We start from the raw sequence: 13,820 nt of genomic DNA on the forward strand, positions 1-13,820 counted from the left end.
TATACATATACATATACTATACATATACATATACTATACATATACATATACTATACATATACATAGGCTTTATACATATTATATCATTTAATTCCCATAATCAACTTATTGAGGTCAATTACATTATCCTGGTTTTACAAATGAAAAAAATTTATAGTTTTAAAAAGTATATGTCCTCAAAATACTCTAATATTCAGACTCCTTTACATTCATGCTTCTCCCCAGAAGTTAGGCAAATTCCCACTGTAACAGAGACTCACAAAGCAATCTTATTAAGTACAGTTTTTCATGATATGGTTACTCAGAAGAGGTGCTTATTGGCTAAGACATGAGCAATCTTGAAACTATATCCATTCTTTCAGTTAATAACAGTTCCCGTTAAAAAGAGGGTATGAAATTTAAAAGAGAGAGAAATTCAAAATTCCATAGTTTACAAATCTTTAGCAACGTTTGATGATGGAATTTTTATCACTCTTCACTTTCTTTCTCATATCTTACCATGTAAATAATAATAAGATGAAATCAAGAAAAAAATCTTGCTATTTATTTATGCCATTAGAAATTTGAAACATGTTTTCCTTTCATTCTCAAGCACCACTAAAGTCAGATTAGATACTAAATTTTACTGCTGTCAAGACCTGATATTCAGTTCAAAGGAGGTCTTTTCCCTTTAAGGTAACTATTGTGAAACCTTACCATTCACTATTAGGGAAAAAAAATTAAATGTTTCATAAAATAAAAATTGACAAAGAGAAGTTGATATATGCCCTCTTGGAAAGAAAAATAGTTAACTTTTTTTATAAGATACATTTTAATGAATTAGTTTTACTATTCCACAAATAACAAATGTACACAAATGAACACAAATAAGAAATGTAAGTCATTTCCTCAAATATCCTTTTCTTCGTGAGGAATTGCCACAGGATCTAGAAAATAGTTTTTTGTTCATTACTGTTATAAAATATGATGAAATTAACTTTGAAAGGTGTTATACATGTTGGCTTTTTTTCCTATCTTTGCGTGCCAGAGTCTGTCTTCTGGAGCTTTCATTACAAGTGTCCCAATTAAAAAGCTGTGTGAGTAAGAAAATGGTTTCCATTCACAATAAGGATTCTAAATAAGAGGTAAATTCAGTAAATCAGTTCCTCCTTGGCTCCTAGCCATTCACATCTTTTAGTTTTGAAATTCATTTCTTTGTGAGCATAAGGTGGTTGTTATGAGGTGTTGTCAGGCCTAATGACAGGGCTATTGTACATGGTAGGAGGTGGCAGTTTTTGATCAATGTCTTCAAAGTCAAAGCTTGGAAAATAATAGCTGCACATCAAAACCCACTGCCATAATGCAGTTAACATTGGGCTCTTTCAGGTGGCCTGAGGGAATGACTTAATTCTCATGTTGAGCTCTAATTAGTCATCTGTAATGGTGTATTAAGATTTATGTGAAGACTTATAACTTGAGATTCATTATCAAATGAGAGTCAAGAAAATCATTGCAAGAATAAAAATAAAGAAACCTATCTATTTATTCATGTTATCCTCCCATTTTCCTGAATCCCTCACTGATTGCAGTTCTGTTCTTAAGACATTTTTTATTGACCCAATATCTTTGAAAGAATGCCCATGTTTAAATAGGACATTAGTGCAATTCTTTCAGGATATCCTGCCTAGTTGATCAAGTTACTGATTTAAATCTTTTGTTGTACTTTTTTTCTATATTTTTGTTGTTTTACAAAAAGTCTTAAACATTCACAATTGCTTTAAAATAAGGGGTTTTATGTAGTTTTTAGGTTTTTTTCTTCTAGAACATACAGTTATTGACAACATTTAGGAAGAAAAAGCTATTTCATCCATATACTCATTTGAATAGCACAACTGGAATGTTTATATAATCATATATATATTATATATATACACATATGATTTCTTAAAGAATCTACAGAGTCACAGGTGGAAAATACACAATTAAAAAGTCAAATAAATCTATAGTTAAGAGTTAAATGTGCCATATGTTTCTTTAATACTGAGTAACAATGGGGTGCTCTAAGAAACTCATTAAGTCAATGGAAATAGCAGCTGGGCCCTATCAAGATGTCTATTCACTTCTGAAATAGAAAAAGAGAGAAAGAATGGACATAGTCCACTTCTCAGGTTGTACTGATAATGTTAGCTTGGTGTTAGTGCAATGCAAAATGCCTTTCCTCTCAACACCTAATTTGATAAACTTCATTTTAATAGCCTTTCTTTATTTTTTCCAGTAAGGCAAAGATATTTCCCTTTACTTTTTGAACTTTTCTCATTAAAAAATTAAAACTCTGCCAAAGCACCTAATAGTACAGTAGAGTCATGCAGCAGACACACTGAGCCTGACAAATGACTTTAAATCATAAAAAAAAAAAGTCTTAATATGTCTGGTTTGAGTTTATGGACTTCAGAATGAAATGAACATCATAATACAAATTGCTATTCCCACTAAAGTTTTGTATGATTTAGGGAAAGGTCTTTGTTCCTAAGGCACTGACTTTTCTCCTCTATAAAATGTAGTTTTAAATGCTTTCTTCCCCTGCAGTTACTTTAAGAATCAGGTAAAATCTATGAGAATCTAAACATATGCACATGTAAACACAATTTTACATAGCATTTCAAGCCCTCTTTAGACTGATCACCATAAAGGATTACTAGTCTCCAGTTCAGTTCAGTTCAGTTGCTCAGTCATGTCCAACTCTTTGTGACCCCATAAATTGCAGCATGCCAGGCCTCCCTGTCCATCACCAACTCCCAGAGTTCACCCAAACTCATGTGCATCGAGTTGGTGATGCCATCCAGCCATCTCATCCTCTGTCGTCCCTTCTCCTCCTGCCCCCAATCCTTCCCAGCATCAGGGTCTTTTCCAATGAGTCAACTCTTCGCATGAGGTGGCCAAAGTATTGGAGTTTCAGCCTCAGCATCAGTCCCTCCAATGAATACCCAGGACTAGTCTCCTTTAGGATGGACTGGTTGGATCTCCTTGCAGTCCAAGGGACTTGCAAGAGTCTTCTCCAGCACCACAGTTCAAAAGCATCAATTCTTCGGTGCTCAGCTTTCTTCACAGTCCAACTCTCAAATCCATACATGACCACTGGAAAAACCATAGTCTCTTACAAGTTTAAAATTCTATGGTTCTATGCTGATATCAGTGTAAAACCTCCTGATTCATAAAGCAAATCTACAAAACTAAAACCAAGTCTCTGAAGTCTCTAGAGTCTACTATGGGAGGAAATGAAGGCAGAACTACAGAATCTTAAGAGTTCAAAATGACTTTGATTAGTTTTCTCTATTAATAGATTTCAATTCATAGTATCTATATTCATGTTTTAACTAAAACAGTGCTCTGTAACAGGATGAGAAAATAAAGCCAAAAAAAGTAATATCTCCAAGCCATTTTGATTCAATAATGATAATTCATATTCCTGAAATCATTTTCTTCTTACAACGTCTTCAAATTTTTCACTGAATTGAGAAATGTTTAACAACTAAGAGCATGCATGCGTGCCAAGTTACTTCAGTTGTGTCCTACTCTTTGCAACCCTATGAACTATAGCCCTCCAGGCTCTCTGTCCACAGGATTCTTCAGGCAAGAATACTGGAGTGGTTTGCCATGCCCTCCTCCAGGGGATCTTCTCTACCCAGGGACTGAACTCACATCTCTTCTATCTCCTGCATTGGCAGACGGGTTCTTTACCACCAGCGCCACCTGGAAAGACCACTAACTACTAAGTGGGGACAATTCAAATATATTTCCACTGCTCAGTCATGTCTGACTCTTTGCAACCCCATGGACTGTAGTCGGCCAGGCTTCTCTGCCCACAGGATTCTCCAGGCAAGAATACTGGAGTGGGTTGTCATTTCCTCCTCTACCTCTTGGCAATATTCAGCATAGTTACATGTACTTAAAATTTCCTTCTCTTGACTTCCATAAAACCATAACTTTTTACTTTTTCTCCTACTTCTCTATTTCTTCTCATCTTATTTGCTCATTCCTCAACTCTTCCTTTTTCACATACCAGACTGGTATAGTTCACTTGTTTGATTATAATTATCCAAACCCCCTTCCCAAAAGAATGGGAAACAGGGTAGTTTTGTTTCCCTCTGTTGGTCTCAGTGCCTTGATCATGGAATAGATAATCAGTAAACATGTATTAGAGAAATAAAAAAGGCCTAAAAGGGACCAAGGTATGACAAGTCTCATGGGCAAATGGGATGATTTTAGGGGACTATGTAGAACACTTCATTTCACTACAAAAGTGACCATTATGTATGACACCTGCAAACAGAGAAGGGGAAGGAAGATCATAGGAAAAGCCTTACACTGTACTGTAAGTCTGAGAATGTTTCTGTTAGGCCAGTAGAGATCCCCATAGAAAAGCCTGCTGGTTATAGGAATCCTTCAATCAGAAATGGTCTGATAATAGTCATTGGGAGAGGCCTGGGCAGAGTCTGACATCAGTATAAACACTTTGGGGGAACCATTCCTTGCAGAAAGTTATCTCATAAGGGGAGAGCTGACTGGTGTACTCACTCTCAAGGATACAACAGTCTGAAGATGTTTTGTAAGTCACATCTAAATGTGTTAAGTGAGAAAGCTTGTAACATTGCTCTATGGGCAAGAGGTATAGTCTTAGAATCGATCCCATTATTGTTTGTCAAAACAATTTATAAAATTTTCCCACAATTAACAAACATATAATAGCTATTTTTAATAATGCAGCTGTTTTTCTTTTCTAACCTCTAAGAGTTTATTCAAGTGTTTGTATAACATCAATGTTCCAAAATCTGGACTAAGACTCAGGGATAAGGGAGAAACTTTGCCCTCCCTGAGGCTAGTTCTCAAATTGCTCTTTTTATACTTTAGATTAAAGCAAGCTTTTTATCCTATGAGTTTGGCAATAAGTATTTCAATCACTGTTTTTAAAGTCAAAATGTTTGATATTGTCTTTCTCAAACTGTTTGTTTTATTTCTTTACATGCTCTTTAACTCTTGACTCTGCTTAAGATGGCTGCCTTTTTATATAAATTTCCATTAATTTATTCAATTTTTATTTTGTGCTAATAACCATGCTAGGTAGTTTAGTTATAGCATCTCATTTAATCCCCATAACATTCCTGTGAGATAGTTATCATGCCTGCTATTTTGAAATAACAGAACAAATGTAGAAAGTTGATATATAAATCCAGATTTGCCTTATACCAAAGTTCTTTCTCTTTCTATTATACCTTCTTGCTCATTTAAGGTTATTATGGAAGGAAGGCAAGTTAAGGTGTATCAACAAATGTATCAACAAATTGTATCAACAAATATGTAGTGAAATCATATTGATGCTAGAAAAGCACAGCTTCTAGTTCACAGCTTAGGACAAAGTCTAGGACGAGAAAAATGTTCCTATTTTGAGTCTCTAGACTCTCAACCATCAGATTATAAGTATCAGAAGAATCTCCCTTAAGTAAAGTCTTCTGAATAAGACTCCTCATAATTCATGGAGATTTCAACAAAGTGTAATAGATATTATGATAACAGAATTATGCTGGCTACCTAAATATTTTGCTTTACAACAATTATATTTAATTCTCATAAATTCAATAGGAATAGTAGTAATACCAGGATAAAACTAATAGCAGTAGCCTCTTTTAACTTAAAGTTCAACATCTAGAAAACTAAGATCATGGCATCTGGATCCATCACTTCATGGCAAATAGGTGGGGAAACAGTGGTAACAGTGGCAGACTTTATATTTGGGGGCTCCAAAATCACTGCAGATGGTGATTGCAGCCATGAAATTAGAAGATGCTTAGTCCTTGGAAGGAAAGCTATGACCAACCTAGAGGGCATATTAAAAAGCAGAGACATTACTTTGTCAACAAACGTCTGTCACTAGTAGTGAAATCATGATTTCACTAGTCAAGGCTATGGTTTTTCCAGTAGTCATGTATGGATGTGAGAGTTGGACTGTGAAGAAGGCTGAGTGCTGAAGAATTGATGCTTTTGAACTGTGGTGTTGGAGAAGACTCTTGAGTCCCTTGGACTGCAAGGAGATCCAACCAGTCCATCCTAAAGGAGACCAGTCCTGGGTGTTCATTGGAAGGACTGATGTTGAAGTTGAAACTCCAATACTTTGGCCACCTGATGCAAAGAGCTGATTCATTGGAAAAGACCCTGATGCTGGGAAGGATTGGGGGCAGGAAGAGAAGGGGATGACAGAGGATGAGATGGTTAGATGGCATCACCAACTCAATGGACATGAGTTTGGGTAGACACTGGGAGTTGGTAGTGGACAGGGAGGCCTGGCATGCCGTGGTTCATGGGGTCACAAAAAGTCGGACATGCCTGAGCAACTGAACTAACTGACTTTTAACTATTACTATTTTGTAGATTTACTGAGTGATTTTTTTTTACAATTACAATCTGTCAATTTCAAAATTACTTATGTTTGGTCTGGAAAAGTGCATCTGCCTAATATAAACCTATATTTATATACCTAATATAAACCTATATTTATATAAAAATATATTTATCAAAATTTTTCTAATATCTATTAATACATTATATTTTTAAACTTTAATTGAAATTGGTATATAATTTCTGAAAAACTGAAGATTACATTCTCTTTCCAACTTTTCTTCTCAGTTCTTGCTAATCTCCTCAGACCAAAACTATCTTTAGTCAATGATCTCTAAGCATCCACACTAGATATACAGAACAGAAGGAATATCAATTTAAAACAAAAATATAGTAACTCATCCTTCAGTAATTAAGGATAATAAATAGAGGCAAAGTAGGTAGATTAGTTAGGGATGAATGAGTGTAGAATAATATTGATAGTTGTGTCTCAAGGTGCTCAGCCATTAATATCATAATTTTAGAGAAATAACATTTATTACTTATTTTTTGTAGTCTTATAATTCCTCATTCTAAAAATCATTAAAAGATGTTGGAATTTTGTGACAATCTTCTTTTTCTTTTCAGTATACTTAAATGTTGTCAGGATAATCCTTTTACCTCTAGAAAGTCAAAGAAAACTGTGACTATTTTAACAAACAAAGAAGAAAGAAAGACTACTCAGATGAGAAGGATGACTATTATTTGAGAATACCATAAGTCAAAAAGACCAACTTCACATCTGACTATCATCCACCATTAGAAAATTTAATAGAAAACAATAGCACAACTTCCCTCAATGGATGTCCTTCTCATGTAAAAATGGAGAGTTACATAGATATTAAATGAGATAATATATATATCAAAATACCTAGAGTCATGCCTGATACATATAGGCATTCAGAAAATATGAGTTGGCTTAATTACACAAACAGTGCTAGTCACGCTATTCACTCTATATGGAACACAGATAATTCTTTGTCATATTCTCTAAAATGAGAAAAGTCTGGTAAAACTAGAAATATCCGTACCATAGAAGGGCATTAAATGTGAATAATCTACATTTAATTATATAAACTTTTGGATGCTTCTAGATTTCCATTCTGTTAAAGAGGTTGGAGGTCATCATTCCACTCTAACAAATAAAAAGCTGAACAAACTAAAAATCCAAAGACTTTTCTTAGGTTCATTAGAGAAACAAGATCGTGGGGTAAACTGCTTCCCCTCCAACTGAAGAGACAGACAGGGGGAGAATCACAACTTACTAGAGCAGGAACCCGTGAAACAGAACCTTCCCTAGAAGAAGTACAGGGTTGAAAACCCTGAATTGTAACTGAGAAACTACGGGAGGCTCGACATGGATAAGGATAAGAGTTAAAAACACCAGAAGGGCCCAGCACTTTTGTGAGTTCAACTGCCAGGAGCTCCACCAGGATCTCAACAGCGACTATCAGGGGAAAATCCCCTAATGCTGCCAGCAGCAGGAGGGAGAAGTAACCATATTGAAATACATCAGAGCATTCATTCTATTCTTCACAAGGTTTGAACAGCAAGAGAAATTGTTTTAGCAGAACCTAAACTATTGGGGTAACATCAGAGTGTAACCTGATATGAGACCTGATAAGAGAATATCAACCTAGGATAAGAGAAATATGCACTCGAGCATCATTTAGCCATTCTGTCTCACCTAAGCAGGGCAGGGAGGAAAAGCACCTGTGAAGATCACAACACAAAGACAGAGACCTAATTTTATAGGACTATAAAAACTTTCCATTCTTCCCTCACATTACCACCAAATTACCAAAGGCCTATTTACCATAATTCCTTCTTTCTAATGCATTATGTCTGATTTTCAAAAACAATACAAAATGACAAAGCATACTAAAAAGCAAAACACAGTTTGAAGAAACAGAGCAAGCATCAGAATCAGATGCACATATGGTAGGAACATTGGGATTATCAGACTAGGAATTGAAATCTTAATTTAAGTTAGCTATAATTAACTATAATTAATATGCTAATGACTCTGTAAGTAGATAGCATTCAAGAACAGATAGGAAATATAAGGAGAGAAATGGAAATTGAAAGAGTAAAACAGAAATGCAAGAGGTCAAAACCACTGTAACAGAAATGAAGAATGTCTCTGATAGGTTTATTAGTAGACTGGACATGACTGAGGAAAGACTCTCTGAATTTGAAATAGGTCAATAGAAACTATAAATCAAAGAGGGTAAAAAAGACCCCAAAAAAGGAACTGAATATCCAAAACTGTGGAAAAACAACTAAGGGTGTAACATGTGTAAGGGGAATGTCAGAAAAAAAAAAAAGAGAGAGAGAGAGAAAGAAGAGAAGAAATATTTGAAGCAGTTATGACTGAAAATTCCCATAAATTAACATCAGAGACTAAACCACAGATCCCAGAAGCTTAGAAAACCAAGAAGGACAAAAGCCAAAACAGCAAAAACAACATCAAAAATCTCCCCCAAAAGCAAAAACAGAAACAATCCTACACTTACACATCACATTCAAACTGCAGAAAATCAGGATTGGGAACTCATGTACATCCGTGGCAGATTCATGTTGATGTATGGCAAAACCAATACAGTATTGTAAAGTAAAATAAAGTAAAATTTTAAAAAATGAAAAAAAGAAAGAAAACATCTTGAAAAAAGTCGAAGGAAAAAGACACCTTACATACAGAAGAGCAAAGATAAGGATTATACCCAAATTCTCAGAAAGCATGCAAGCAAGCAGGAAGAAAGTAGAGTGAAATATTTACAGTGTTGAAATTAAAACAAAAAACGTAGAACTCTTTATCTTCCAAAATTATCTCTCAAAAGAGTAAGAGAACTAACAACTTTCTCAAATAAATATTGAGGGGATGTTTATAATTTTTTATATTTAATTGATTTAACAGGTAATAATTTGTTCAAACGCTGGACTGGAAGAAACACAAGCTGGAATCAAGATTGCCAGGAGAAATATCAGTAACCTCAGATATGCAGATGACACCACTCTTATGGCAGAAAGTGAAGAGGAACTAAAAAGCCTCTTGATGAAAGTGAAAGAGGAGAGTGAAAAAGTTGGCTTAAAGCTCAACATTCAGAAAACAAAGATCATGGCATCTGGTCCCATCACTTCATGGGAAATAGATAGGGAAACAGTGGAAACAGTGTCAGACTTTATTGTCCTGGGCTCCAAAATCACTGCAGATGGTGACTGCAGCCATGAAATTAAAAGATGCTTACTCCTTGGAAGAAAAGTTATGACCAACCTAGATAGCATATTCAAAAGCAGAGACATTTCTTTGCCGACTAAGGTCCGTCTAGTCAAGGCTATGGTTTTTCCTGTGGTCATGGATGGATGTGAGAGTTGGACTGTGAAGAAGGCTGAGCACCGAAGAATTGATGCGTTTGAACTGTGGTGTTGGAGAAGACTCTTGAGAGTCCCTTGGACTGCAAGGAGATCCAACCAGTCCATTCTGAAGGAGATCAGCCCTGGGATTTCTTTGGAAGGAATGATGCTAAAGCTGAAACTCCAGTACTTTGGCCACCTCATGCAAAGAGTTGACTTATTGGAAAAGACTCTGATGCTGGGAGGGATTGGGGGCAGGAGGAGAAGGGGATGACAGAGGATGAGATGGCTGGATGGCATCACTGACTCGATGGACATGAGTCTGAGTGAACTCCGGGAGATGGTGATGGACAGGGAGGCCTGGCGTGCTGTGATTCATGCGGTCGCAAAGAGTCGGACATGACTGAGCGACTGAACTGAACTGAACTTAACTGAACTGAATTTGTTCAAAATAATAATAGCAGCAATGTATCTGACTATCAGAGCCTATATATAAGCAAAATGAATGACAGCAATGATTCAAGGTTAATAAGAAGGAGGAATTAGGAATATTGTGTTATTAGAAGGTATCTGAAATACCCTAAAGTGGTATACTGTTACTTGAAAGTGACTTGCATTAATTATAAATGTATATTGCCAACTATGGAAACCATCTTTTAAAGTTCTTTAAAAAGTTAAATGACTATGCTTAGGAAGGAAAGAAAATGGCATCATAAAATGTTTAATTAAAATCACAAAAGGCCAAAACTAGTACAAGATAAAACAGGAACAAAAAACAAGAGTCATACATAAAAAACATTAACAAATATGGCAGATATTAATCCAACTACATCAGTAAATCACTTTAAACATCAATGGTCTAAATACACCCCACAAAAAGACAGATTATTATAATGGATCAAAACACAAGAGCCAATCATATATTCTCTACAAGAAGTCCACCTTAGGGACTTCCCTGGTAGTACAGTGGTTAAGACTCTGTGTTTCCACTGCAGGGGGCATGGGTTCAAATCCTGGTCAGGGAACTAAGATTCCACATGCTGTATGGTGTGATCAAAAATTAATTAATTTTAAAAAAGAAATCCACTTTAAATATAAAGACAAATATAGATAAAGAGTCGAAGAAGGCAATGGCACCCCACTCCAGTACTCTTGCCTGGAAAATCCCATGGAAGGAGGAGCCTGGAAGGCTGCAGTCCATGGGGTCGCTGAGGGTCGGACATGACTGAGCGACTTCACTTTCACTTTTCACTTTCATGCATTGGAGAAGGAAATGGCAACCCACTCCAGGGTTCTTGCCTGGAGAATCCCAGGGACGGGGGAGCCTGGTGGGCTGCCATCTCTGGGGTCGCACAGAGTCGGACACAACTGAAGTGACTTAGCAGCAGCATAGATAAAGAGTAAAAAGATGAATGATACACTGTGCTAACACCAATAAAAGAAAGCTGGAGTAGCTATAAAAATAAACATAGTCACCCCTTGGTATCTGCAAGGGATCACTTCCAGGATCCCTTGCAGAGACCAAAACTCACAAATGCTCAAGTCCCTTATGTGAAAGGATGTAGTACAATGAATACAGTTGGCTCTGTTTATCCACCTGTCTTCCATCTGGGGAATCAACCAACTCCAGATCGATCCCTGGTTGGTTGAATTCCTAGATTCACATATGTGAAACCCAGGGATATGGAGAGCCAACCATACATTCATTTTTAATGTTTCTTCAATGCCAATATAATTGTTTTTGATACTTTAAAAGACTACTCAAACTTCTGCTTCCCTCCTTGATGGAATAACAAGGACTGGTTTACCCTACCGCTTGACACAAAACAAAGATAAAGGAAACATTGGTTTTCAGACAATGGGCAAAAGAAAGAACACCCAGAAAGTCAATAAAATAACTGGGAGAATGAATGTTTATGAGAAAATGAAAAACTATTTGAAAAAGGAGGACACAGTCAAAAGCCAAGATATCTTCATTGATTTTAGCAAAAAAAAAAAAAAAATGGGGTGGGGGGAAGATTCTTGAAAAATTAAGGATGAATTACCTACTTTTCACTCATAGTATTACCCTGCCCATAAATTCTACTATCATTAAGTTGAAGAAAAGGAAGAGAGAATTAACCATTTGTTGGAAGGTTGTGGAAGCATCATGTTAAGATATTGATAGATTAGGATCTTAGCAACGTGGTGACATCACATCTTGAATGCACCAAGTTTCTATCAGAAATCCAGAAGCAGCTAAACAATTCTGATTCTGTAGTCACATAATTCCACATATTAAATAGAAAAATATGTTCTCATTTACAGGCTATATTCCTGTAATTGGGATAAACTTTAAGTTCTTTCAAAGTTCTTCTCTATTTAATTTTTAAATTATCTGTGCCTTGAAACACAGGGCCTAATATACAGTATGTGCTCACTGAATGTCCATTGAGTACATGAATAAATATGTGAGTAATTAGTATTAAAAATATTAACTATGGTGCTCTATGTTTTATTGCTTGAAGTCTTGTAGACATGTTGCTGTTGTTCAGGCACTATGTCCAACTTTTTTATAATTTTATTTTTAATTTTTTAGCTTTTGAAATATATTTATTTTCATTTTTATGGATACAGATTTTTAAGACTATAAATAATTCCTTATAGATTCAGATATGTAGTGATTTATTTTTTAATTAATTAATTTATTTTAATTGGAGACTAATTACTTTACAATATTGTAGTGGTTTTTGCCATACATTGATACAAATTAGCCATGGGTGTATATGTGTCTCCCATCCTGAACAACCCTCCCACCTTCCTCCCCATCCCATCCCTCAGGGTTGTCCCAGTGCACCAGCTTTGAGTGCCCTGTTTCATGCATCGAACTTGGACTAGTCGTCTGTTTCACATATGGTAATATACATATTTCAAAGCTGTTCTCTCAAATAAATCATCCCAACCTCATCTTCTCCCACAGAGTCCAAAAGTCTGCTCTTTATATCTGTGTCTCTTTTGCTGTCTCGCATATAGGGTCATGGTTACCATCTCTCTAAATTTCATACATATGTGTTAATGTACTGTACTGGTGTTTTTCTTTCTGACTTACTTCACTCTGTATAATAGGTTTCAGTTTCATCCACCTCATTAGAACTGATCCAAATGTGTTCTTTTTAATAGCTGAGTAAACAATTTGGAATTATAGAGGTAAGGGGAGGATCATTTCTATCTGAATCCTAGGAACAGAATTATGTATTACTTTGCTAGCTCTGCTATGACAAACTACCACAGAAGTGAAGTGAAGTGAAAGTCGTTCAGTCGTGTCCAACTCTTTGCGACCCCATAGACAGTAGCCAACCAGGCTCCTCCATCAATGGGATTTTCAAATTACCAGAGAAGGGGTGTCTTAAGTAACAGGAAGTTATTTCCCCATCGTATGGAGACAGGAAGTCCAAGATCAAGATCTTGTCATTGAAGCACATCAGCTGTGAAGGACCGTGCCGAAGTGTGGCTGGGAGGAGCTACCCACACCTGAGGTCAGGGGCGGCAGCCAGGAGGAGCTACCCCATGCCCGAGGACAGGGGCAGCAGCTGAGAGGAGCTACCCCACATCCAAGGAGCAGTTGCTGTGCAGGTGCAGGAAGGCTGAGAGGAGCTACTCCATGTCCAAGGTCAATAGGGGCAGCTGTGAGAAGATACCCCTCATCCAAGGTAAGGAGCAGCGGTTGCGCTTTGCTGGAGCAGCTGTGAAGAGATACCCCACGTCCAAGGTAAGAGAAACCCAAGAAAGACAGTAGGTGTTGCAAGAGGCATCAGAAGGCAGACATACAAACCATGATCACAGAAAACTAGTCAATCCAATCACGTGGACCACAGCCTTGTCTAACTTAATGAAACTAAGCAATGCCGTGTGGGGCCACCCAAGACAGCGTGTCAAAGTGGAGAGGTCTGACAGAATGTGGTCCACTGGAGAAGGGAAGGGCAAACCACTTCAGTATTCTTGCCTTGAGAATCCCATGAACAGTATTAAAAAGGCAAAATGATAGGATACTGAAAGAGGAACTCCCCAAGTCGGCAGGT

The sequence above is a fragment of the Oryx dammah genome, unplaced genomic scaffold (assembly GCF_014754425.2).
Source record: "Oryx dammah isolate SB20612 unplaced genomic scaffold, SCBI_Odam_1.1 HiC_scaffold_1, whole genome shotgun sequence".
Taxonomy (NCBI): Eukaryota; Metazoa; Chordata; class Mammalia; order Artiodactyla; family Bovidae; genus Oryx; species Oryx dammah.